This window comes from Rhinolophus sinicus, linkage group LG05, assembly GCF_036562045.2.
Source record: "Rhinolophus sinicus isolate RSC01 linkage group LG05, ASM3656204v1, whole genome shotgun sequence".
Lineage (NCBI taxonomy): Eukaryota > Metazoa > Chordata > Mammalia > Chiroptera > Rhinolophidae > Rhinolophus > Rhinolophus sinicus.
The window spans coordinates 142,246,861-142,271,675 of record NC_133755.1 but is presented as its reverse complement, the minus strand read 5'-3'; positions in this window follow the sequence as shown (position 1 = coordinate 142,271,675).

Below are 24,815 nucleotides of genomic sequence, written 5' to 3'. Positions count from 1 at the left end.
CATACTTCTTCATATTGAGTGAAGGAGAGAAGGTCCACATGGAAACAGGTGGAGAGGCTGTAACACAATCTCAACACAAACCCCAACCCCAGTGCAGCCCACAATCTGGAGGAAACTCAAACACCCAGCTGCTCCTTAAGGGCCGAAGGATTTGAAACCCACGTCAGGCAACCCCAACTTTTAAGACCTGCATCTGAGGGACAAGCCACCAAAACATCTAACTTTGAAAAACAACAGCAAGAGCCACGTGCTGGAGTGACTTGAGCACCGGCACACGCAAGGACTTACCCAGCCAGGGCCCAGCTGGTCTGCTGCTCCGCAGAGGGTCCTGAGGGGCAGGCATCTGATGTGACACACATTTGGGGCCTGCTGGATGCTCTCTGGAGTGGAGTTTAGCAGGCGCCATCTTCATGCTCTCTCTGCACCTTGCTCTTTCTGGGGAATGCCATCTTTTTATTTTATTTCTTTTAAGTCTAGTGTTTCTGCCACACTCCAGAATACCAGTGTCTCCTGCATGGGAGCTTTGAAGCATGTCAGCTGCTCAGGTTTTTGCTGCTGCAACCAGCGACACCTCTCCATAGCCTGGGTCTGGTGGCCACTGGGGCTTTCTCTTGTGGATCCCACAGGACTGTAAGCAGCAAAGAAAGAGTCCTTAAATGACCAATACCTCCAGAGCACAGCTAGCAGCAACTGACCCCAGAGCTCAGTTTTTCTCAGAATGAAGCCTACGTATCAGCTTCTCATCAGGGCTGCAGCCTAAGAGGAAGGTTTCTGATTATCTGATTGAACACATCTGGGGGCTGACAACCCCTTCAAAAGCCCTGAGAGCTCAGGTGTTATCCTCACTTTCCGCTTTCCTCATTCTGGAGCTATCCTTGTGGGGATGCTATCCTCACACGTGCTGCCTCCTCCCCACGCCAGAGTGCTAGTATCTCCCTGAAGGAGCTTTTACACACTCCTGGTGCACAGGTCTTGATGGCTGCTGCCCAGGGGACACTTGTTGATTGCCTGTCTCTGGTGGCCAAAGGGTTTTTGCTCCTGGGCCCTATGGGACTGTAACTATCAGACAGATAGTTCTTGGCAAGCTACCACCTCCAGGGCACAGACAACTAAATGAGACACTCCCCCAGTCTTTCTGTCAAAGAGGCCTATTTACTTGTCCTGGAGATTCAGCCTAAAGCAAGCTTCAGGTTTAGCACACATCTGGAGGCGTACAGATTTCAAATTATAATACAAAGTTATAGTGATCAAAATAGTGTGGTATTGGCATGAAAACAAACACATAGATAAATGGAATAGAATAAAAAGCCCAGAAGCAAACCCATGCCTATATGGTCACTTAATTCATGATGAAGAAACCAAGAATATACCGTGGGCAAAGGACAGCCTCCTCAATAAATGCTGTTGGGAAAACTGGACAGCCACATGCAAAAGAATAAAACTGGACCACTCTCTTACACTATACACAAAAATTAACTCAAAATGGATTAAAGACTTGAATATAAGATCTGAAACCATAAAATTGCTGGAAGAAAATATAGGCAGTAAGCTCCTTGACATGGATCTTGGTGATGACTTTTTGGATTTGACACCAAAAGCATAGGCAACAAAAGTAAAAATTAACAAGTGAGACTAAAGCAAAATAAAGAGCTTCTGCACAGCAAAGAAAACCATCAACAAAATGAAAAGACATGTAATGAATGGGAGAAAACATTTGCAAATCATATATCTGATCAGAAATTAATATCCAAAATACATAAAGAACTCACAACTCAATAGCAAAAAGAAAAAAAAAACAAATTTGATTTAAGTAAATGGGCAGAGGATCTGAATAGACCGTTTTTCAAAGAAGACATACAGATGGTCAACAAGTACCTGAAAAGATTTTCAACATCACTAATAAACGGAAATCAAAACTTCAGGAGCTACCCATTCTAAAACAAAAGGCATTCCCACTGAGCATAAATCACTGAACTTTATGAAATTTCATATTTATCGCTATCAATTACCCTCCATGTTTCATGTTTATCTTATTCACGTTTTGCAGGCTAGTTTTATACACAAGATGAATACAGAATAGTTTTTATACTTTTAGGTCCAATTTGCATATACTCTCCTTTGTCATTTTCTTAAAGATATGGTACAGATAGTTAAAAACGGAAATGAAGATTTATCATATAAAAAACCAAGTCGAGTTGTGAAACAGGAAAAAATAAAATAAAGAATGACCAAAATAAAAAAGTGACAACATCAAAAGCTGGCAAGGATTTGGAAAAACTGAATGCCTCACACATTGCCAGTGGGCATGTAAAACAGCACAGCCACCCTGGAAAACAGTTTGGCAGTTTGTTATAAAAACTAAACATATAATTACCATATGACCCAACTTGCATTCTTGGTTATTTATCCCAGAGAAATGAAAATTAGTTCACATATAAGTTAAACTATATGAAAACCTATACATGAATGTTCATAACAGCTTGATGAGTAATAACTAAAAACTGGAAACAACCCAGATGTCTTTCAGTGGATGAATGGTAGGACAAACTCTGGTACATCCATGCCATGAAATACTATTTAGCAATAAAAAGCGATGAATTATCGATATGCACAATCTCAATGAATCTCCAAAGAATTATGCTATTTTTTAAAAGCCAGAAGGTTGCATACTGTATGACTTCATTGATATAAGATTTTTGAAGACAAAGCTTAGAAATGAAGAACTGGTTAGTGGTTCATCTAGCTTCACTGTGGTGGTAAATGCATGAACCTACGCATGTAATAAAATTGTATAGAACTAAGTATATACAAACACACACACACATAAGTACAAGTAAAAATGGGGAAATATTAGGGTTTTTTTTTAAAAAAAGTCAGTATGCTGAGCATAGCAGAACAGGAAAATGGAGAGCCTGAGTCTTTGTTCATAGTATTATTGAGCTATTAATTAATCAACCTTGGAAATGTCCGAACTCTAGAACTCTCAATGTTATGTGAGATGATAAATTTGTTTATATTTTAAAGCAACTTTGTTTGGATTTTATATTAAGTTTTAGGGCTGTCATAACAATAGTCCACAGACTGAGTGGCCTAAACAACTGAAATTTGTTTTCTCACAGTTCTGGAGGCTAGAAGTCCCAGATCAAGGTGTGAGCAGGTTTGGTTTCTCCTTAGTTTGTAGATGGTCACCTTCGTGCTGTGTCCTCACATGGTTTTTCCTCTGTGAGTTCATCCCTGGTGTCTCCTCTTCTTATACGTGTTTCCTCAAAAATAAGACCGGATCTTATATTAATTTTTGCTCCAAAAGACGCATTAGGGTGTATTTTCAGGGGATGTTTTATTTTTTCATGTACAACAATCTACATTTATTCAAATACAGTCATTGCATCTTCTTCTGGAACATCGTCATAAAGTACTAAATGCGTCCGTCTGGCTGACGATCTTAACTGGGGCTTATTTTTGGGGTAGGCCTTATTTTTGGGGAAACACAATAATGACATCAATCAGATTGAATTAAGACCTCATCCTTATGACCTTCTTTTACTTTAATTACCACTTTAAAGTCTCTGTCTCCACATATAGTCACATTTGGGGTTAGGACTTCAACATATGAATTGTGGGTGGGGGTGGGGGTGGAGACACCATTCAGTTTATAACAGGTCTCCTCTTGTGGATAATATGTCATCTCTTAGGTCATTGTGACAACTTCAGGGTGTCAGTGCAAGCTTACTGTCACAACCTCTTCTAATAGTAATCATAGGTTGTCCATCAAATTTTTAATTTACATAATATAATGGGAGGGTTAGACTAGATGAGTTTTAAAGATCCTCCCAAATCTGAGAGTCCATGAGTACATTTGTTTATTGTTAATATTTTTAAAATTATAAATACTAATATGATAGGTCAGTTGGATTAATTTCAGCTTCAAGGACAGGAATATCTTTAAAAATGTAGTTAAAAGTGACTTAAGCCACATCACATAAAAAGAAATCCAGAGGTAAAGAAGTTCCAGAAATAGTAAAGTTGCTTAACAAATCATTAGGGCCAAGATTGTTTCCATCTTTCTAGCTTGCCAGTTGTCAATGTGTCAGCAGTTCCCCCATGGTCACAAAATGACTGCGGCAGCTCCAGGTATCACATTACTACACAGCACCTCTACACACAAGACAAAGGGAAAGGGACAAATCTTTGCTTGCTTCCATTTTTCAAGAATGAAGAAAGCATTCCATGAAGCTTCCCCGTTAGGCTTCTCATAGGTTAGACTTTTGTCATATACTTACCATGATTTGTTTAAAATATCAGACTTCCCCTCATTTCAGATTGATAGAACTATGTAGCATACATACCAAATCAATCAAAGGTAAAGATGGAAAAGGCCTAAACCAATTTCAGCTCTTCCTTGGGGTTGATGAGGAGTCAGCCTCCCCTAAAACAGATGCCTCCTAAGGAAGAACTGACCAAATCAAGCTTCTCTTATCGAGGAAGAAGGTCAGTAAGATCTGTCGGTTACAGATATACAAACCATATTATTAAAGTCCAAATCAGAGCTGCCAGTAGAAATGAGTATTTGATATCAAAATTAAACTGGAACATCTGAAAGACCATAGAGTTGGTGACACAGTTGTTCCCATCCTCGTGTTCCCTAGAAATATCAAATTATATTTATGGAATTTCTACACTATTTTCAATATCTCAACAACCCTAGGAGAAAAGTTTGCACAAATTAGCTAAAATGTTAAGTTTTTTTTTGAAACTGATTAAATTCTATAAGGTCAGTATAATAAGGATTGTTCTCTCATGCTAGTCAGGAGCTTATATTAAACTCCTGTTAAACATACTGAATTAGTAAGAATTTTCAATAAATTAATAACTACATAAATATATTTGAAAGATAGACTTTTAAAACAAGGAGTCTTTCATTTTTAAAGGATCATTAGAGTAGAAAAACATGAGAAATCATTGCTGCTCAATCCATTCTCTTCCTCAAGGAAACGTGAAGGATTTCAGTTATTCATGACTCAGGAGTACTATCCTCTCTACAGAGACAAGAAGTAACTAGTATTCACAAACATTAAACCATTCAATCTTAGTCTATTCTGTGCCTGGGCAGTTATCTTTCACACTGACCATATGCTCAAAACTCACTATCTTTCCATATCATTAACTCATGACACCACCAGGATTCCTTGAATAAATGCATTAAGTAATCTAAGTGGGATGTAATAGGGAATCCTGTTAACTTTTTTTGCCTATGGGAAAAGGACCAATCAATATTGAGAATTTAAATTAAATTCTATTAGCAAAATGGACTTATTTGATATCATAGACATTTGCATTTTATACCCTGCAATTACCACCTGCTAATAGTATGAGATTTAATTGTTTCATAAATAATTACCAAAGACAGTAAACATTAATGAAAATGGAGAACATTTTAATATGAATCCTTCTAGTTTTATTCTTTAACAGCGACAACTCTACTTAGCATTAATCAAAGCCAGAGAATGATAATGAGAGATAGTTGCATGGCTCTTGAATATTAGATGACCAAAGGAAATAGCTAGTTCTAGAAGTGGTGTTTGGGGAGAAGAATAAATCATAGCATTAATTGTTAGGTGTTTTGAGTACATGTTCTGATGCTATTGTAATTGGATAGGACAAAAACAATTGGCTAGAAAGAGAATGCACTGAGGTTGCATAAACACTCCCATCCTCATGACTTTCTATTAGGCTAGCACCTAATCCAGCTTGGCAGCTAAAAGGTGCAATTAGCTTGCTTAAGAATCATTTACAGAGCGGACATTGATCTCAAAGATTGTTGGAAAATATCCTGGGAAGAAATTTTTTTCTTTTTTTTTTTTTTTTTAAGTGAATGACTATGGTTTGCATTCATATACTGGTAAAGTGGACACTCCGCAACAAATACATCTCCATGCCAGATTGGAGAGCCACTATCCAAAGGAACTTTTTTGTTTTCAGGAACAAAGACCCAAAATAACTCAAGCAAGTGTAGGTATCAGGAACATACAAATGGGATAAAGGAAAAGGAATGTGACAGATATACAGAAAGAGGAGCCAGAGTAGGGTCAAACCTCAAGACTCAGGAAGAATAAACTGAAGGGCACATCTTAATTTGAGATTTCTCTGGAATTCTCAGCAAGGGTACATCTTTGCTGCAGTGGTCCACAGTCTACCAGGCACCAGCTCACTCCATCTGCTTTCTCTTTTTTCTCTTCCTATGAATTGGCTTCTTCATCCTCTCATCTATAATTTTTCTCCATCTTGAAGTGTCTGCTCACTCATAACTATAGCTCATGTGTAGTTTTCCTCACTCACGTCCATCTCTATCTCACTCCCTTTCACTTCATCTTCTCTTTGCTAACTCCTAACTGACCACAGGACCCCAATCTGAACCATGTACAGACTTTTTCTTGTCCTTATTCCCTAAACAGTACAATATAACAACTATTTACATCACATTTACATTGTATTAGGTATGATTAATAATCTAGAGATGATTTAAAGTATATGGGAGGATGTGTGCAGTTTATATGGAAATACTACACCATTTGATATAAGGGACTTGAGCATCCTCAGATTTTGGTATCTAAGAGAGGTCCTGGAATCAATCCCCGTGGATACCAATCCCCCTTGAAACATCTCACTTGAAAAGCCCAAGAGAGACCATTTTATTAATTCAGATGATCTTTTCATGCCCAGGTCACCAACTAGCCCAGACATTGACTGCCTTTGGGATAGGTGCCCATTCTAGTCTAACCAATTATGTTCAAGAGAAGTAGCAACACACGGTACCAAATATGGCTGCCCAGAGCTCTTTTTTCAATAGGGCACTTCCCTCAGAGTGTCTTAGCCAAGAAGTGTGATTGGCATATCTAGTAAAAAAACTAAATCAGGAGAACTCAGTCAAAAGACATGCCCGTAGGTAGCTATGCTGTCTGGTTTGCATATCTTCAGTGAGTCAGTAAATTGGACAATCATTTCATATTTACTTCATGTAATGTAATCATAGTCTATACTTCTTTCAATTTAAAAGTACCTGTTAATAATTATTGGAGATACTTTTCAAGTGCACTGGAGTTGTTCTGATGCAACTAGCTTCTGGAGTCAACACAACTCCAATAGATAGTGATCCATAGGAATATACCATCTTCTCTAAACCCCATGAAATAAATTCCCTTTAGAATCTATGAATCATGACTATCCACTCCGTTGTTAATAAATTCTGTAGGAGACATTTCAAAATAAAGGGCAGTTATTATTTATTATTTGTAATGAAGCCCACTCAGCCCAGAGGGATATTATGAGAATCACTGTCAGATTTTGTAAAATACCTTTGGCTTTTCAATGGAAAGGTACTATATATGATAATAAAAGAAATCGCAATAATATTCTTGTACAACCCTGACACTGCACTCGTCTTTGTCTTAAAAAAAAAAAAAAAATAGGGTTGTTCTTCTTTAGGCCTTATGGGGATTACTGAATTCAATTTGTTCTGAGAATGCTGAGGCTGATGAAAAAACGGTGCTCATTATAAAAGCACTTTCTCCGGTTCCTGTCCTGTTCAATATGCATTGTTCTTAACTTTTGTTTATATTGGAGAGTTAGCCATTGTTTGCAAATGTACAATGGTACTAATTGAAACCTGAACACTATAAAAATTTTACATAGGTGGTATAGAACAAACTTTTTAAAAATAAGGTATCAGAAACTTTGCAAATACGCTTATCTAGATGCACTCGTGATCATGCAGTTATATATACAAGAGAAAAAAAGAAATGAAGGGGGGTGGGAGAGAGAGAGAAATCAAGAAAAGAAGCCATGGAGTGAGATTTTTAAGGATAATACTATAATCATACCTATGTATGGATTATGTTTGTATTGCTATACAAAGCACCTCTGTTTGCATGATTTCATTTGGTTCACACTAGAAACCGTAGACTAGGTGAGGCAGTGAGGCTTGTCTAACTCTTGCTTTGAGCACAGTAAGATTTCAAAGGCAATCAGACTTTCCAGAGGACAACAGAGCCAGTGGGGAAGCAGGTGTGTCAACAGTTTCCTGCTAGTGACAAAGGGAGAGATGCCACAGAAAGCCGGTGGATCTGGACACCAGTGTTCTCCATCAGGTACCAATGGAGATTTCCAATTGCTTTCCTTTAACTTGGCCATCACCTAGGTTAAAGTGAGGAGGAAGATACATCATGAGGCAGTGAGACTTGAAGGGGAGAATCACTTGGGTCATTTTTTTCTCAGCAAATTTCAGGAGCCAACAGAGAAGGAGATAGTAACACAGCCACGGAGCTAAAAGTGAGGCAACAGTGAGGGAGTCTGAGATTCATGGAAAGGTCCTGTGGTCAGTTCTCCATGACTTCAGGTATTACTCACTTATTTGATGTGCAATCAATTCTCTATAAACAAACAAGCTGTTTTGATTTCCTGTCAACCCAGAATTGAGTAAATGTTTCCAGAGATGCTGCCCCGGGCTTGCCTCTGCAGATACTCTTATCCAGTTCTGCCTCTTAGGGAATAATCACCCTTCTCTTGCTTTTTTACAATTCTTACTTTTCACCAAATCCAGGCTGTCTCAAGTATGGCAGCCTAGCAACTTTCTCCCTGTAGAAAGCTTCACCTTGTCATTCTGCCATTTCTAAATTTAATTTAGAATTGCTTTCCTAGTTTTTACAACTCTTCCTCGGGTTTGCTCTTCCCTCCCTTTCCAAATTCATTTCTCCTTATCTTCCATCATCTGTCACCTTCAACTCCACCCCCTCACTCCACTTCTTGGCTTTTCAAGCAGTTACTGTTTGAATGAGAAGATTGAAAATCTCATTTATCACTTTTGAGAAGTCTCACAGGAACATATTGCAAAGTTTCCCTCACACTTGAGAAAAGAGGGAGAGAAAGTGTGATACCTAAAAATGAATCTCTAAAAAGGGAGCACCCCTAAAAGAGAGTGAAATAATAAATTGATGCTGCTGTCCTGTCTTACGAAACAAAACAAGCTCACAGTGGAAATTTCCCTTTGTAGCTGAGCTTTTATAAAAGCACTTGATTCTGGAGAAATTCTACAAATTGCTAATTCCCATTAAAAAAATAAAACCCATGCTGTTCCAACCACTGCAATAAGTCACAATGGAAAAGGCTGCAAGGACAAGCCCAATGCTCACTTGGTAACCAACATTTTCCTGGTCTATGTTACACCACCAAGAAGATTTGGCAATTCAAACATCTGTTCTAAGGCATATTTCACCAAAACTGCTACCGCCATTCATATTTCTTTCTTCCATGGGCTTGACAAATGGATGAATTCCTAATGGCCCAACTTTACATTCAAATGGTTGCAATAGCCACCTCCTCAACAGCAAACACTGCTTTCCCCCTAAGGCAACAAAACAGATAATGGTAGATGGGTGTACAGTGACATAAATTGGGGATCTCACCTCAAAACCCAATATTTTTCCTTGTGGCAGGAAGACTGAATGGTGGTGTCTTGATCCAGAGATGCTCATATTATGTGAGTGATAGGCAACAAGCAATGAAACACAAGGGAAAAGAGAGAAATGCCCACAACGTCCGTCCCACCCTACCCCACCCTGCACCCCTGTGGTGTCGAGTGTTTTGTTTGAACCTTGTGGCTAATGGGAAATGGAACTGCAAGGTCTGAAAAAGCCTGTCTGCCACCATGTTAGGATCTTCACTGATTATCACCGAGGGTCTTTTGTTTTTGGAATGCAATGAAAAATAATTCTCAGTAAAGGAAGGAAAAGAGATGAAACTGCTAGAAGAAAGAGAAGGGGCAGGGGAGAAAGGAGAGGGAGAAGGAGAGCGAGAAGAGGAGGAGGAGGAGGAGGAGGAGGAAGAAGAAGAAGAAGAAGAAGAAGAAGAAGAAGAGGAAAGCTGCTTCCAGTGAAAAGAATTTCTACCAACTCAAGGAGGCTGCTACTTCCACTTACAGATGGTGATGAACATAGACTATGGATTAAACTGTTGTTGACATAGCACAGCAGAAGTTTCTCTGTCCTTCTGTGGACTCTACTTGGTCTTCTTCCCTCATGGTCTTTTTTTATAGTACTATACTATAATTTTCCAATTTTGCTTTTTGCTCTAAGTTGGCATTAGATTCAGATTTCTAAGGGTGTCAGATTGTGAGTATAAAAAAGCATTTCATTCTAAGTTACTTCTGTGTATGAAAAATTTAATGTAGAATAAAGTATGTGTATGTTATCTTTGAAAGAGGCTTAAAGAATATTCTTTCAGTGAAAGATCTGTTTCCTGTAGTTTTGTAGCCTCTGATTTGATAATAAAAGGTAATCCATTTCTATTTTCATTAAAATTTATTCATAGTCTTGGCATCTCCCTTTTTGCAATGTCAATATTCTTGTTTTGTCCACTATCAAAACCAACTTCAAACATTTATTTCTTAAAAGGTTGCATGCTATTCAACATCTGTGTTGTCTAGTGCTGTCGAGTCCTCACTCTGTATCCACGGGGGATTGGTTCCAGGACCTCTTGGATACCAAAATCTGAGGATGCTCAAGTCCCTTATATAAAATGGTGTAGTATTTCCATATAAACTGCACACATCCTCCCATATACTTTAAATCATCTCTAGATTATTAATCATACCTAATACAATGTAAATGTGATGTAAATAGTTGTTATACTGTACTGTTTAGGGAATAAGGACAAGAAAAAGTCTGTACACGGTTCAGGACAGATGCAACCATCATAGGCCTAACTGCAAAGTACATGTCAGCAACAACGTAACATTTTTTCCGAACATTTTCGATTTACAGTTGGTTGAATCTGCGAGTGCAGAACCTGTGGATACGGAGGGCTGAGGGCCTGCTGCCCTTGACCTCTCTAATACCTTTTCCCCTCTTGCCAAATTCTATTCTGATTCACATTTGGGATTTCATTACATTTTCCCCAATTCTACATTTCCGTTTTCTTTCTTCCCTCTCTCATTTCCTTGTTCATTCTCTGGAGGATAAAGGGGAACAGAATATGTCCACCCCAAAATGTCCCTCTTTGGCAGGTGGATCATTTTGAGCTGAAGGCAATCAAGACCCAAGACCCAGCAGACTCAGAAAAAAAAAAAAACTGTTACCTCTCCCTTAACTGCCTAAAAGAATGTAGATAAGGGGCCTGACTCAGAAAGAGAGCTATTATGAGAGATACCTTTTTTTACCTGAAAGACTTACCTACATGGCAGGGCAAATATCTGATTACCAAATATTTGCTCTCCTCATGTTCCTGTGAATTATCTTCCTCCCCTTTGAGGCTCCAGGCCCCTATCCCATTCCTTTGCTCAAATGGCTTGTAAGCCTGTGGTCTAACTGCCTTTGGATCTCATATTTTTATGGGGCTCCTATACATATGAAATTAAGTTTGTTTTTTTCCTGTTAATCTGTCTTAAGTCCACTTAATTATTAAACCGGCCCAAGGTCCTGGGAGGGTAAAAGTAAAAATTTTCCTCCCCAGCAAGGGGATGAGATTCTATTGTCATTTTCTTTTTTCTTCTAAAGCCTGGTAAAGTAGCACTGAAATATTTGGGCAATGACTAGTTCCATAAATATCAAGAGGTGGGTAGTAATTGGAAACCGGTCCAGGAATCTTAACTCCTAGATTGTGGTCTATTTTTAGTAAACCACATGAAATATGAGTGGAGATCCAAAATCCAAGTGCCCTTAATTATTTTTTGGAGCTGAAATCAAATTAGGCCTCTTGGTTGTAAATTTATTACAAAGTAATTTCATTCAGTATGATAATCAATAGATTGAATAACAAGCTCTTAATAAATTTCTGTAAATGCTACAAAAATATAAGTCCAAAATCAAAATTAGCTTAATTTGGTTAATAAGATATAGCTCTCATTTTTTAAATTTAAAAAAAAAAAAGTAAAATTGGCATCTTAGCCCAATGGTATTTCTCTTTAAGCATGAAAGGACAAGAAAGCCCCACTGGCACAGGACCCAACTGCCACTGACCTCCTTTTTGTTGTCTGAATCAGTGGCTCAAAAGGCTGATTAAAACCTGCTTTGGTATAGTTTCCTGGTGGTGGTTTTTGTTTTGTTTATGGTGAGACTTTAAAAAGCTGCCCCCGTCATAAAAAGAGGGTGTGCTTATAAAATGCAAATGCAAGACCAAACCCTGGACCTGAAGGGAGGGGAGATGGAGCCCACAGGAGCCCACAGCTACTCTCCCTGGTGTAACTGGAGTGAGCAGAGCCAGAGCTGCTGACAGCAGGAGGGAAGCCAGCAGTTAGAAGTAACAGGCTGAGAGTGACCTCGGCTGGGAGAAATGAGAAGAGTCCCTCCAGTGGGGAAATGTGAGGCAGTGCTCTTAAAACTATCATTGCCTTTACTGAAAGAACAGAGAACAGAGATTGTCAGGCTTTCGTGAGCAGAAGAATCAGGTCAACTGCTTAAAATTTCAGATCCCCAGTCCCCTCTCCAGAGTCTTGGGGCCTAGGAATCTTTATTTTAAATTGTCAGTAGGGGTGATTGATGCAGCTGTGCCAGGAATCTCACTTCAAAAATCGCTGGCTGGGGTGCAGCATCTATGACTATAAAACACAAAAATTATGACAATTATGCAAGTGATAGGACTCCATATTTCTACTTAGGGGTTTGGCTTGCTTTTCATCCTTTTAAAAATCTTGCTTATCCATTAAACTTAATTATTTCCATTTTCTGATATTCTAACCTCTTGTCACCACAATGTGTCCTGATTGGGGGTATTCTAAATATGATTTACATTTTAGAAACATATTCTCTGCTGTTACAGCAGTTGCTTATATTTGTTATTGTTTCATTCTTTAAAAATAAAACCCACGAGAAGCGAGATGCCCAATTTCTGCTTCTCTCAGTTATTCTGAAATAAAAGCATCTTAGCTATAACTGAGCCTAACCTAAGCTGAGCCTGCTTGTTGGAAATTTCTGTACAGGACCTTAAAGGAATAATTGTTCTCCAAAGGGCCAGCTGTATATACTGTCATTTCCCACACCGTTTCTGCCCCTCAGGAATGCTGCACCCTGGCGGTTCTTTACTGGTGTCTGTCCTATCCATTGCTTCATCGTAGGCCCCAGAGTATCGGCCTGAAGATGAGTTTCACCACAGCACAAGAACCCCATCTTCTCATCACATGTTTGCGATCAGATGGAGGATTTGAGTGGCATAGGATTCAATAACTGCTAGAGGCAAGTGCAGTAAACCTAGAGAAACAAATCAAAAGAAAGAAAGAAGAAAGGGTCGGTAGGGAAGTTACTTTAGATGGGCAACGTTTCTTAGAGTTGTTCTTGGTAGGAGACATAGACTTTGTTCAAGAAAGACAGTGTTATCGCCTTCCAAAAAATTCATATTCTGCTATTGTCTGAGGGTCAAGGTGAAAGACAGCTTTGAAAGAATCAGCTATAAATCTAATAAGTGGCAAAGAAACTTAGACAGCTTTATGGAAAAATAAGCTCTTTTTAGACAGCCTGCAAAAATGTGCTGACCTTAAATCACCAATTACAGGGTAATACTGGAGATATGCAAGACTATTGAATTTTCGGGCTGTTTTCAGGAATACAAACACAAAAGTATTTTTTTCAGAGCTCTAAAGTGAATCATCAGTAAATTATAGTTTACAGGTTTAAGCAAACTGCACATTATACCTTGCATAGATAGATAGATAGATAGATAGATAGATAGATAGATAGATAGATAACCATTAGAAATTCATATATATATGAATTGCATATATATATATATAAAACCATTAGAAATTCTGCCACGGATCTCATTGGGTTGTTGGTCATTCTGGGGTGGGCTTTTCAACCCTGATGTCTTATGCTGCATCTCTCTTGGCTGCCACACTCTCCATGGCAATGGGATAGCTGAGGCAATTGGTGGTGGCAAGGAAAGTACTGAGACTAATAAGAGAGGTCAGACTGGGACGGAATTCATGTTTTTCCTCTTGGTAATTAGAGAACTTCATGTGCACACAACTTCATCCATTTCTTACGGTTGTCATGGACACTGACCGAGTCCTGGTCCTCACTTGCATCCTTAAATTCTCTCCTTGAGCACAGGCAGGCTGCATAACAAAGTCAGTGCCAACCCCTATGTGTGCTGAGCACTGACTGACTAGGAAAAGTTGGATTGCACTAATATCAAAGGTGAAGTGGTCTGAAAGATGCAATGAGGAGTTTAGAAAATGACAATACCTGCTCTCAGCCTCACGGTCTCTGGACTGGTGGAGAATGAGTAGTTTCTCCAGAGGCTGAGAAGTTTCTTTGCAAGAGAATAGGACCTTTGAGGGTGTAGTAAAAGCTGGAATTTAAGAAAAGAAGGTTGAGGATTAAGGAAGTTAATTAGGTATCAGTTAGGGTAAATGCTAGCAAATGCTATAACAAATAAACCCCAAAACATCAGTAGCTAGTTTTCTGACATTTAGGTTAACAGTCCATTGAAGATATTCTTCATTGACTGCAACTTTTCTCAAATCCAAGTTCCTTCCATCTTGTGGCTCTGTCAACCCCTACTCCCAGTGACATCTCTACCCTCTGAAAGGGGGACTGAATGTTGGGGAGCTATTGGCTATCTTTATCACACTAAGGTTTGAGACAGCAAAATAGATAGAACTGAGAAGGAAACCAGCTCCAGAAGAATCAGAGAATATTATGGGAACTGGACAAGACTGTTAACTTCCAGTTAAAGGAATGGTATTTTCCTGGTGACTTAGCATAACAAAGATGAGATGCATGATTAAATTAATTATCATTACAGTTTTAGGGTAAGGCAGATTGAGATTCAGGCATGATGAGGCTTAGGAGGCTTTGCTGGGTATTCAAATAAATGTAATCGAGAGCTAGTTCTGGGGTCCCCAAAGAAATTCTTTCCAGGTTATTAGAGGAGAGCATCAACTACATTTGAGTTGTTCAGTCCCATAGAAATTTGCTGTTTACAGTAACAGGAATGTTCAAGGATTTTGCTGGTAGAACCAGAAATGTCTAAACTCTGGACAAGAGCTGGCCATAGAAATGTCTGCAATGATGGGAATGTTCTATATGTCCGTTGCCCACTACAGTAGCCACTAGTCATGTGTGGCCATTGAACACTTGAAATGAGGTTAATGTGACTAGAGATCTGAATTTTTTGTTTTATTTAATTCTGAGAAATTTATATTTACAATGAAACAACCACCTGTGGCCAATGTCCACCACATTGGACAGAACAGCTCTGAATGGACATAACAGACAGCTCTTGGGTTGTCTTCACAGGCCTCAGCTTTCTCCCCTCCACAAGCTTACTCAGGTGGCTCTGCACAGCCAGGTTTACACAATTTTTCCTTCTCACTGGCCATGGTTGGTTAACCCCGGGGTGAACACTCTACCAAAATTAGCCAGTCAGAGTCCTTTCCCAGAAGACAGGCAAATGACTGAGAATCAATCTCTCTCCAGGTGGCTTCAGGAGCTATTGGTGGCCATGTTTTCTCCATGGGGATGAGAGAAGTTGCCAGTCTGCAGACTTGAAAAAAACAATGAGATGAGAGAAAGCCAAAATCCTGGCTCCCATTCCAGCCTCGGATTCCAATTTATTCCTAAAACAGGACTGCATCTGGCCCTTCAGTTCTGTGACACACTCCTGAATTCTTTTAATAAATTCCTCTTTTGTATAAACTCCTGTTACCTGCACTAAAAAAAGTCCTAAATATTATGAAGGGCTTGGGGAAAGAACTCCTTGAGCAGAGCCAACCACTAGGTGTCTGAGGAGGTGGTTGCCTTGCTTGTCACATGCGCAGTCTGTTAGACTCACAGCTGACCCTGGTAGCAGGACACCCAAGGCAGGCTAACAGCACATCCCCTGAGGTCACCACAAATCCTGGATCTGATACTCAGTGTCATGCAGGGCGGCAGGTGGGGTCTCCAGTCCTGCTCCCCACATAAGAACACAGGATATGGTGAGGCCAAAAAGGAACACCCACAGAGCCATAAGTAGGGAGGTCATATCACCATATAGTCTCACTGGCGGCAGGGTTGGAGACACAGGAGGCAGAAGCCACAGAATCCACAATCCCACTACACCACACTCTGCTGTGCTAACTGCAATCCACTCCTGCTCGCTCAGCCACCGTCTTCTTGCTAGCCCCCATGTTCTGCTAGCGTAGCCATAGCAGTTATATTACTGGCCAATGGCTCACTGGTTACAGCTGATGGCCATCCAATCACAGTTGATGGCCATTTATTACCTGAGTGAGCACCTTTCCACGTGAGGGCGAGAGCCTGGAAACTGCACTCCTGGCTCTGTCCCCACACTCAGCCTCACAAATGGAAAGCTTACTCCTCACAGCTCATCCAGACGTAATCAGGCTCTGAGGATCCACCATCAAACTCTCCAACCCCTCTTGACTTCAAACTTCCAAATTCACAAAAGACTGATTGATAAGTAAAAATGCCAGTTTATTAATTGCCTACCTAGTAAACAATAGTGGTATTCAAAGTCTGTAATGATCTGACCTCAATTTTCTATAAAGCCTTGATTCCCTCTACATTTTCCCATGCGGCCCATTTTCTGTTTCCCACATATGACATGTGTTTTTCCTCTGCTATTTCTTTGTCCCTACTATGAACTCAATCTGGAATGTCTGACTTCCATCTCCACCTATCAAAATTCTACCAACATTTCAAAGCCCATTTCAAAGATCATCTCCTCCCATCTTTTTGGAGTAAGCAGTCTCTCTCCACTTTCTCCTCCCATTTTACTTTGTAACACCTTGATCATGTAGCCTGCATTGTTTGAGAATTATTTATGAACACCTCATATCTGCAGTACTCCAAAATCTTCACCAGGCATAATATTTTATTAATGCAGTGTATAATGGCGTTCACTTCTCTGGTAGCTACTTCACACTTTCATCTAACATTGAGTTCTGTTTTCAATTTAGACCCTTAATGTCATAATCCTTGAGGATTTATCCCAGAGCATGTTGGGACCTCATTGACAGCTTGGTAAGGAAGTAGAGGAAGAAGCCTAATGGCAGTGAGCAGAGGAACAAAGCAGGAAACTTAGTATCAGGAAGACAGTATTAACACTGGATTGATCTAGTGGGAGAGAGATGGCAGCAAGGTCATTCCAGAAAGCTGTAATAGCTGGCGTCACTTATCTAACCACTCGAAGTTCAAGGGCCTGTTAAGAGATGGACAAAAACCTAGCCAGGAGCCTATGGAGTTTGGGAGATGATCTCTAGGCTTGACCACCTCAGAGTGGTACTTAAAGGCAGGAAGGACCTTTGGGACTCAGGAAGCTGCCAAGTAACGTAACATAAGTAATGGTTTTGGAGCCAGACAGACCTGGGTTTTTGTCCTGGCTCTACTATTCACCAACTGTGCAACTTGGCACAAGTGACATTGCTTCTCTAAGACTCGATTTTCTTATCGATAAAATGAGGGAAGATATTCCTGCTCTTTGCAGGATTGTTGTGAGATTACCTCAAGGGGTGAATATACACCTGGTGCATAGTGACACCAAATGTGTATTTATTTCCATCACAGGAAGGGCTTGGTGGCATGTGTCTGAGTCTAGGCTGGATTCTAGGCAGAAGCTGCCTAGTGGAGAAACAGAGCAGTAAAATATTCAAGGCTGCCAGCCAGGTATGTAGTTTAAAACAGCAGGCATTGGAAACTCAAATAGAAAACCTAGGTAAGAAGATGCCTGGCAGTTCCCACAAGCTGTTGAATCGTAACTACAGATCCAATGGACAATTTTCCACGCTTTTGATACATGACGGCTTTGCCACCTTCACCACCACCAATCTCTCCAATCCCTCTTGACTTCCTCGACTCCTTTAGGACCACACACTCTTTTGAGGCCTCCTGTTTTCTCCAGCTGTTCCTGCAGGCACTTCTTTGCCTCCTCTTATAAATATAGGTCCTCCTTGAAGTTCTATTCCGGGCCTCTTCTTGCCTCACTTTGCATATTCCTCCCCAGTGATATCCTCATGACTTTGATTGGTTTTCAACAATTTGCTGCTGAATCCCAGATCTTCATCTCCAGCCTCTCACTCACAACTCAAAACCACTCAAGGTTTTCTTAGAACCTTAGGATTAATTTGCGTCGAAATTACAGTTACCCCTTTAGTACCAGAATTCTGGCTCAGAAATGGTTACTGAGCTTCTAAAGTCAACACTATAATCAATCTCATTATATTACCAGGGTTTTTAAAACCATGGATCATGACCCATTATTGGGAGAGTCATACCTAGATTTTTCAAGAATAGAAGAACATAGAATGGCATAAAATGGAGTGGAACAGAAACAGCAGAGTGCTAGCCGTCCTAGTAAGTATAAGTATTGTTTTTCAGTGTGTGTGCATTTGGGTCATAATAAAAATTTTATTTTTTTACTGTGGGTTGTAGACAAAAGTTTAATACCCACTGGATTAGACCACTATCTCTACCAGAGCATCCCAAATCAAACTATAAGAGGAAAGATTCAGAAGCTAAATTATCTGGGTTCAGTCATGAACTCCAGTGCTTACTAGCTGTGTTTTATTGCACAAATTACTTCACCTCTCTACTTCTCAATTTTCTCATCTGTAAAATGGGTGTAAAATGGTACCTCCTCATGGGCCTATTGTGAAGAGTAAATAAGTTAATATAATTATTGAATGGGTGCTTCTAAGTATTAACTACTCTTAATAAATAAAATATCTACTCTCTTAAAGACATTAAAATTACAGAAGTATATGAGAGCTATACACATATAGGTATATTGTACATAATATGGAAATAGACAAATTCATCAGATTTTTTTCACCTTTTTCATAATGTGACAAATATGGAAAATGATAGTACTTGTACGGTACAGTGAGGTAAAGGGAACAAGTCACTCTAGATGGAGATGATTGACCACATGTGATAGCAGCTTCTGGACAGGAACAAAAGGCCTGAAGGGGTCAACCTCTCTGCACTTGACCCATTCTCACCATGAGGTAAAAAACTCTGGACTCTGTCCCATGGCTGTAGTTACCAGTTCAGGGTAGGCCTGTGATCAGACTGGCCGAGGCGACTGACAAAAATGACTTATATCCCCTTATATCTTCCTCTAGCCTACTAGATGAGAAAAAAGAAAGCCCACAGCCCAAGTTGATGCCAGCCTTAGGATGGGGCTGATTCTGTGGATGGCAGAGACAGTGATCTAAAAATCCTGGTCTCTGACAAGATGGCTAAACTGCTGAATCAACTCACCAATCCTATTCTATCTAGATTCTCCGTTGGGGGGGATAACAAATGTTTTTATTGTTTAAGCCATTTTTGAGTTACGATTTCAATTACATTAAGCCCAAAGTATACTGATTTGGTGGCTTGTTCTATTTTGTAGATTTTTCAACACTATAATTCATAGAATAATATTGTACTATGAAATGCAAAGTATTACACACAAATGGAGTAATCAGTGTTATGGGTCACAGAACACAATAATCAGAAGTGTTTACATTTGGAGTTTCAGATTCTTCTCATTAACACTTCCATGGCAAAGTTTGCTGCTACTACCATGTTTCCCCAAAAATAAGACTGGATCTTATATTAATTTTTGCTCCAAAGGATACATTAGGGCTTATGTTGGGCATGTCATCCTGAAAAATCATGCTAGAGCTTATTTTCTAGTTAAGTCTTATTTTGGAGGAAACACAGTAGAGAATGTTCCATCTGTACCTCATTTAGACTTTTTTTTTTTTTTTTTTTTTTTTGGCTGTTTGGTGAATTAAGTGCACTTCCATAGGTCTGGATAATTTTAGAGTATAAACTACTGGAAGCCACAGTGCCACCCCTCTGTGAAGTTGCCTCTTTGGTAGCTTATGGGCAACTCTGTCATGGTAATTCCATATCTGCTGCAAAATGATTTAAGTTCACAGAACTCAGTATCTGTGTGTACATATGAGCCTCCATGCCCGTTAGATGGCCAGTCCATGACCAGGCATGCTTCCTCTGATGATGTGACCATCTCGAAGTTGTCAAAAATACATAGCTGCTACAGATAGGAAAGGGCTAGGGCAGGAACACGGAAACATCTTTATAAGCTGCTCATTGTTAATCCAACTCTTCTTCAGGCTGCTGTTTGGAATTATCTTCCAAATGTATTGGCAGAAATAGAAGATGCATTCAAGGAGTGAACACTCTGAAACGCCTGGGGATCCCCTTGATCACCACCATTCCAAAACACCCCATGAGAGACAGAGGATGGGCGATGGGCCCAGCTCCTGAGCATGTCTCTGCAGATGAGTAAGTGCCAGAAGAAAGGGGTGGAATCACTTTATACAGAGCCCTAAAGAGTGGTTGGAACAGTCATAAAGCAGTTTTGAAGCAGGGCTCATGTTGTCCCTACATTTTTAGGCAACTTTGGGTGCCAAATGGTAGCGAACTCACATCTCCAGCCCTGCAATCACTTAGGAGAAACTCCTTCCCTCCTCTCAGCCACCTGAATTCATCCGGAAACAGCCCACCCAGGTGAGAGCAGGGCTCACTGGACCTGCTAGTTCATTCTTACAAAATCCCTCCCTCCTGCCTTTGTTTGCTTGCTTTTGTTTTTAATATTAGAAACATTAAGGCACTAAAGAGCTTTAACGGCTGACCACTGGATTCCCCTCACCCATTAATTAGGTTCTGTTCCACTCCTGATCCCGCTCTTTGGAGTTAGTTAGCATCCAGGGAGCGACTTCTCCTGAGGGAGGAGGACTGAGATGGCACTCTTCGTGAGGACCTTTAAGTTCCCATCTTCTAAGGATACAGAGAGCCCAATTCTCCACCAACCCCAAGGCCAGTTCTAAGTTCCTGTCCCTGGAGCGTATGAAGCTTCTTTGAATAAAACATGTTAAACGATTTATTTTTCAGCAAGGGAATGGCCTTTTGCACAGTTAATGACAGTTTCGGTACCTAGAGGTGAAGACACCATTACATTTGGGTTTGATGACCTTCATTTTGGAAAACTTAATGGGATTATTTATACAAAAGTAAGTAACCATCTATTGTCCTCAGAGATTCGTTTGAAGTCACCCAAAATCTATGACAGATGCTACAGACTAGGATTTTAAGGATCCGAGAACAATAAACATTGATTGAGTGTAGAGTTAGTCAGACCCTTCACCCCACCACCCCCAAAAAAAAGAAAGGAAGGAAGGAAGGGAGAACAAGAGAGAAAGAAAAAAGAAAGAAAAGAAAAATTTTTTTCTGTAGAAGGACATTTAGGTGGTGGCCCTCTTATGGGGTTATTTAATATTGAAGAATCAATTACCAGCAATGCTTTTCTAGTCCATTGTGTCCTTGGTTATGTATATTAGCAAATCATCTGTGTAGAGTTAAAGGAAATAGACTGTGTGCATTCTTGGGAGTGAACTGGGAGAAGAAGTTTCGTTCTGGGCACAGGATGTGGCTGATTCCAGAGCCTCTCCTTACCTGGTACCTTGAGAACCCATTGGTGGGAACAAAGACAGTAGCAAAGAGGCTGTTCGGTGGACCATTAAACTTCCTCATAACAGTAGCTATGGCCCTTTTAGACAAAGGATGCTTAGTATTCTTAAATTTATCACAATGGGTATCCCAGGGAGATCAAAAGATAGAGGAAGTGGGAGTTCCTTAGAAAGAAATATGACATCATTTTTGTCCCCCAGCCTGTGAACTGAAACAAATTCACATTACAAGCATGTGTAATGGATATATACATTAGAGTACATAGTACTCTTTATTTTCTGTTTAATTGAAATATAATTAATATACAAAAAAATTGCATGTGTTTAAAGTATATAGTTTAATGGGTTTTGACCTATTTACATCCCTGTGAAATGATTTTCACAATTAAGTATGAACGTATTCAACACTTACAAATGTTTCCTCTTGTCCCTTTGTAATCCTTCTTTCTCCTCTGCCCCTCCCCACTGTCTCTCCCATTTCCAGGCGACCATGAATCTGCTTTCTGTCACTATAGATCAGTTTTCATTTTCTAGAATTTTTATATAAATGGAATTATACAATATGTATTTATTTTTGTCTGGTTTCTTTCACTCAGCATAATTATTTTGAGATTAATTCACATGGCTTCATATAGAATTAGTTCATTAATTTTTTGTGCTGAATGGTATTCCATTGCATAGATACACTACAATGTATTTCTCTGCTTTACTTGTTAATGGATATTTGAGTTGTTTCACATTATTGGCTATTATAAATTAAGCCTCTATAAACACCCATGTACACATCTTTGTGTAAACATATTCCTTCACTTCTCTTGGATACATATTTAGGTGTGGAATGGCTGTATCATATGATAGATACATGTTTAACTTTTTAAGAACCTGCCAAATTGTTTTCCAAGGTGTTTGTACCATTTTACATTCCCACCAGTGGTGTTTGAGAGTTCCAATTGCCCCACATCTTTGCCAACACTTGGCAGGGTCAGTCTTTTTCATTTTAGCCTCTCTAATACATGTGTTGTGGTATCTCACTGTGGTTTTAATGTGCATTTCCCTAATGACTGATGAGGTTGAGCGTCTTTTTATGTGCTTAATTGACATATTTTCTTTGGTGAACTGTTTGTTTAGAACTTTTGCCTATTTGTAATATACATGTAATATACTCTAAGATTTTTTTTTTTTTTGGCTAACTCATATTAGATCAATATGTTGAGGCAGATTACTATCTTCTGCAATCCCTCATTCCATAGCTGATAAATACTCCTTACAAGTAGGAAATATAAAAATGCCTCAGCTAATTCAAGGAGTAGAACATTGAGACTGGAGTCTGACTCCAAAAGTCACCACTGCCCCAGGAATCTTATAGTATGGAATTTAGATGGCATTGGCGTAGAGTGGTGGAAGAAGTCAATTGTTATTAGAAATGTACACATCTTACGATAAGAGTATATAAGTGGCACCCAAAGGGAACTAAAGAGCAAGGAAGTTATAAATCTGCTGCTGCTTGTAAGTGGCTCTGAGGTTGAGGGCAAGATGGGGGTCTTATTTTACCCGTGTTCTTTGCCAATGTGGCTGTGGGGACAGAGTCCCAGAGAGCAGTTTCCAGGCTCTCGGCTTCGTGTTGGGAGGTGCTGACGGGGGTAGTGAATGACCATCAACTGTGATTGGTTGCCCGTCAGCTATAATCAGTTGGCCGATTCCCTACTGATGTAACTGCTGGGCTGCGTTGATTGGTTGGTTGGCAGGCAGAGAAGTGAATGACAGACTGAGGATCGTGTGGCTACTACTGCATGTGTCTCACCCAGCCACTAGAGAGAATATAGTGGTATGACTCCCCTACCTATGGCTCCGTGGGTGTTCCTTTTTGGCCTAGCCATAGCCTGCATTGTTATGTGGGGAGCAGGACCAGAGACCCTGCAGGCCACCCCGCATGACAATGGATCAAAGGAATATGCCACCTCTCATCTGGATGGCTGTGCTGGATGACAACAATAGTCACACAAAATGACTGGTCCCCCACAAATCCAACGGAGGTTAAGACCAGGACTCCTCTGGGAACACTAATCATAAGAGGGTTCACAGAGGCCTACAATTAGACTGGATACACAGTGGGAGGGGTGATACTGCTGGGAGTAAAGGGCTATGATTCAGTTGGCATGGTGTTGCCCAGTGTGGACAACAGCATCTTTCAAAAACGGCAGCCAACAGTGTCAATCCTTAATGTTTATCTTAAACATTTCACCCATTGAAGAGTGAGCTCTGTGTCCCCTGTCCTTGAATTGGGGTGCACCTATGTGATTACTTCAAGCAAGAAAGTGTTTTAGAAGTTATGTGACTTCTGCGACAAAATCATAAAAATGCCATGTTCTTTGACTTTGTTCTCTTGGTATGTTCATTCTTAGAACTTAGACCCCATACTGTGAGAAACACTAAGCAATCACATGGAGGTTCTCAAAGTATCTCCTCACAAATGCCTCACTATTTACAAAGGAAAAAATAAAAACTGTGTAGTGGAAAAAGCTGGTGGACACCACCATAACCAAGTTAACAAACCAGTTAACATGACCAGTAATGGGGAAAATAGATATCATGTGTCTCCTTATGTTACACTAAAAAAGATACAACATCACTTCAGTGGTATTTCTACAAAAAAAAAAAAAAAAAGGCAATCTAATAATGAGACACATCAGACAAACACAAAGAGAATGACATTCTATAAAACAGTTGTCCTGTACTCTTCAAAAATGGCAAGATCAAGAAAGATAAAAAAGGTTAAAGAACTCCAGATTAAAGGAGACTAAACAGACATCACAGCTCAAATGATATACATGATTCTGGATTGGCTTTTAAAATGGTGGTGGGGTGTGAATAGTTATAAAAACATTATTGGAAGAGTTGTAGAAATTTTATTATTGATCCTGGAGTAGACAATTTTATTTATAAATATCATATCTCCTAATTTTCATAATTCTACTCTGATTATGTAAAGAATGCCTTAGTTCTTAGGAAATACACACTGAAATGTTTTCAGTGTACTTTTAAATGGTTCAGAAAAAAAAGTGTGGTGTGAATAATTGCCAAATCTGAGACAACCATAAACAGAAGTTTCTCATATTATCCTTGCAATTATTCTGAAAGTTTGAAATCATATCACAATAAAAAGCTCTCTTCAACTCCCTAAAAGAAGGACCTAAGTGTTCATGGGATAGGGCTGGTTTCGGCACAAGCAATACTTGCTCCTAGAAGCTTCTCTGAATTCAGCAACATTCATAGACTGGTTGTACTTTGGGACAAAGTAGGTGATCCTCAGGGAATGAGAACTAACTAAAGAGGGATATCATGGATT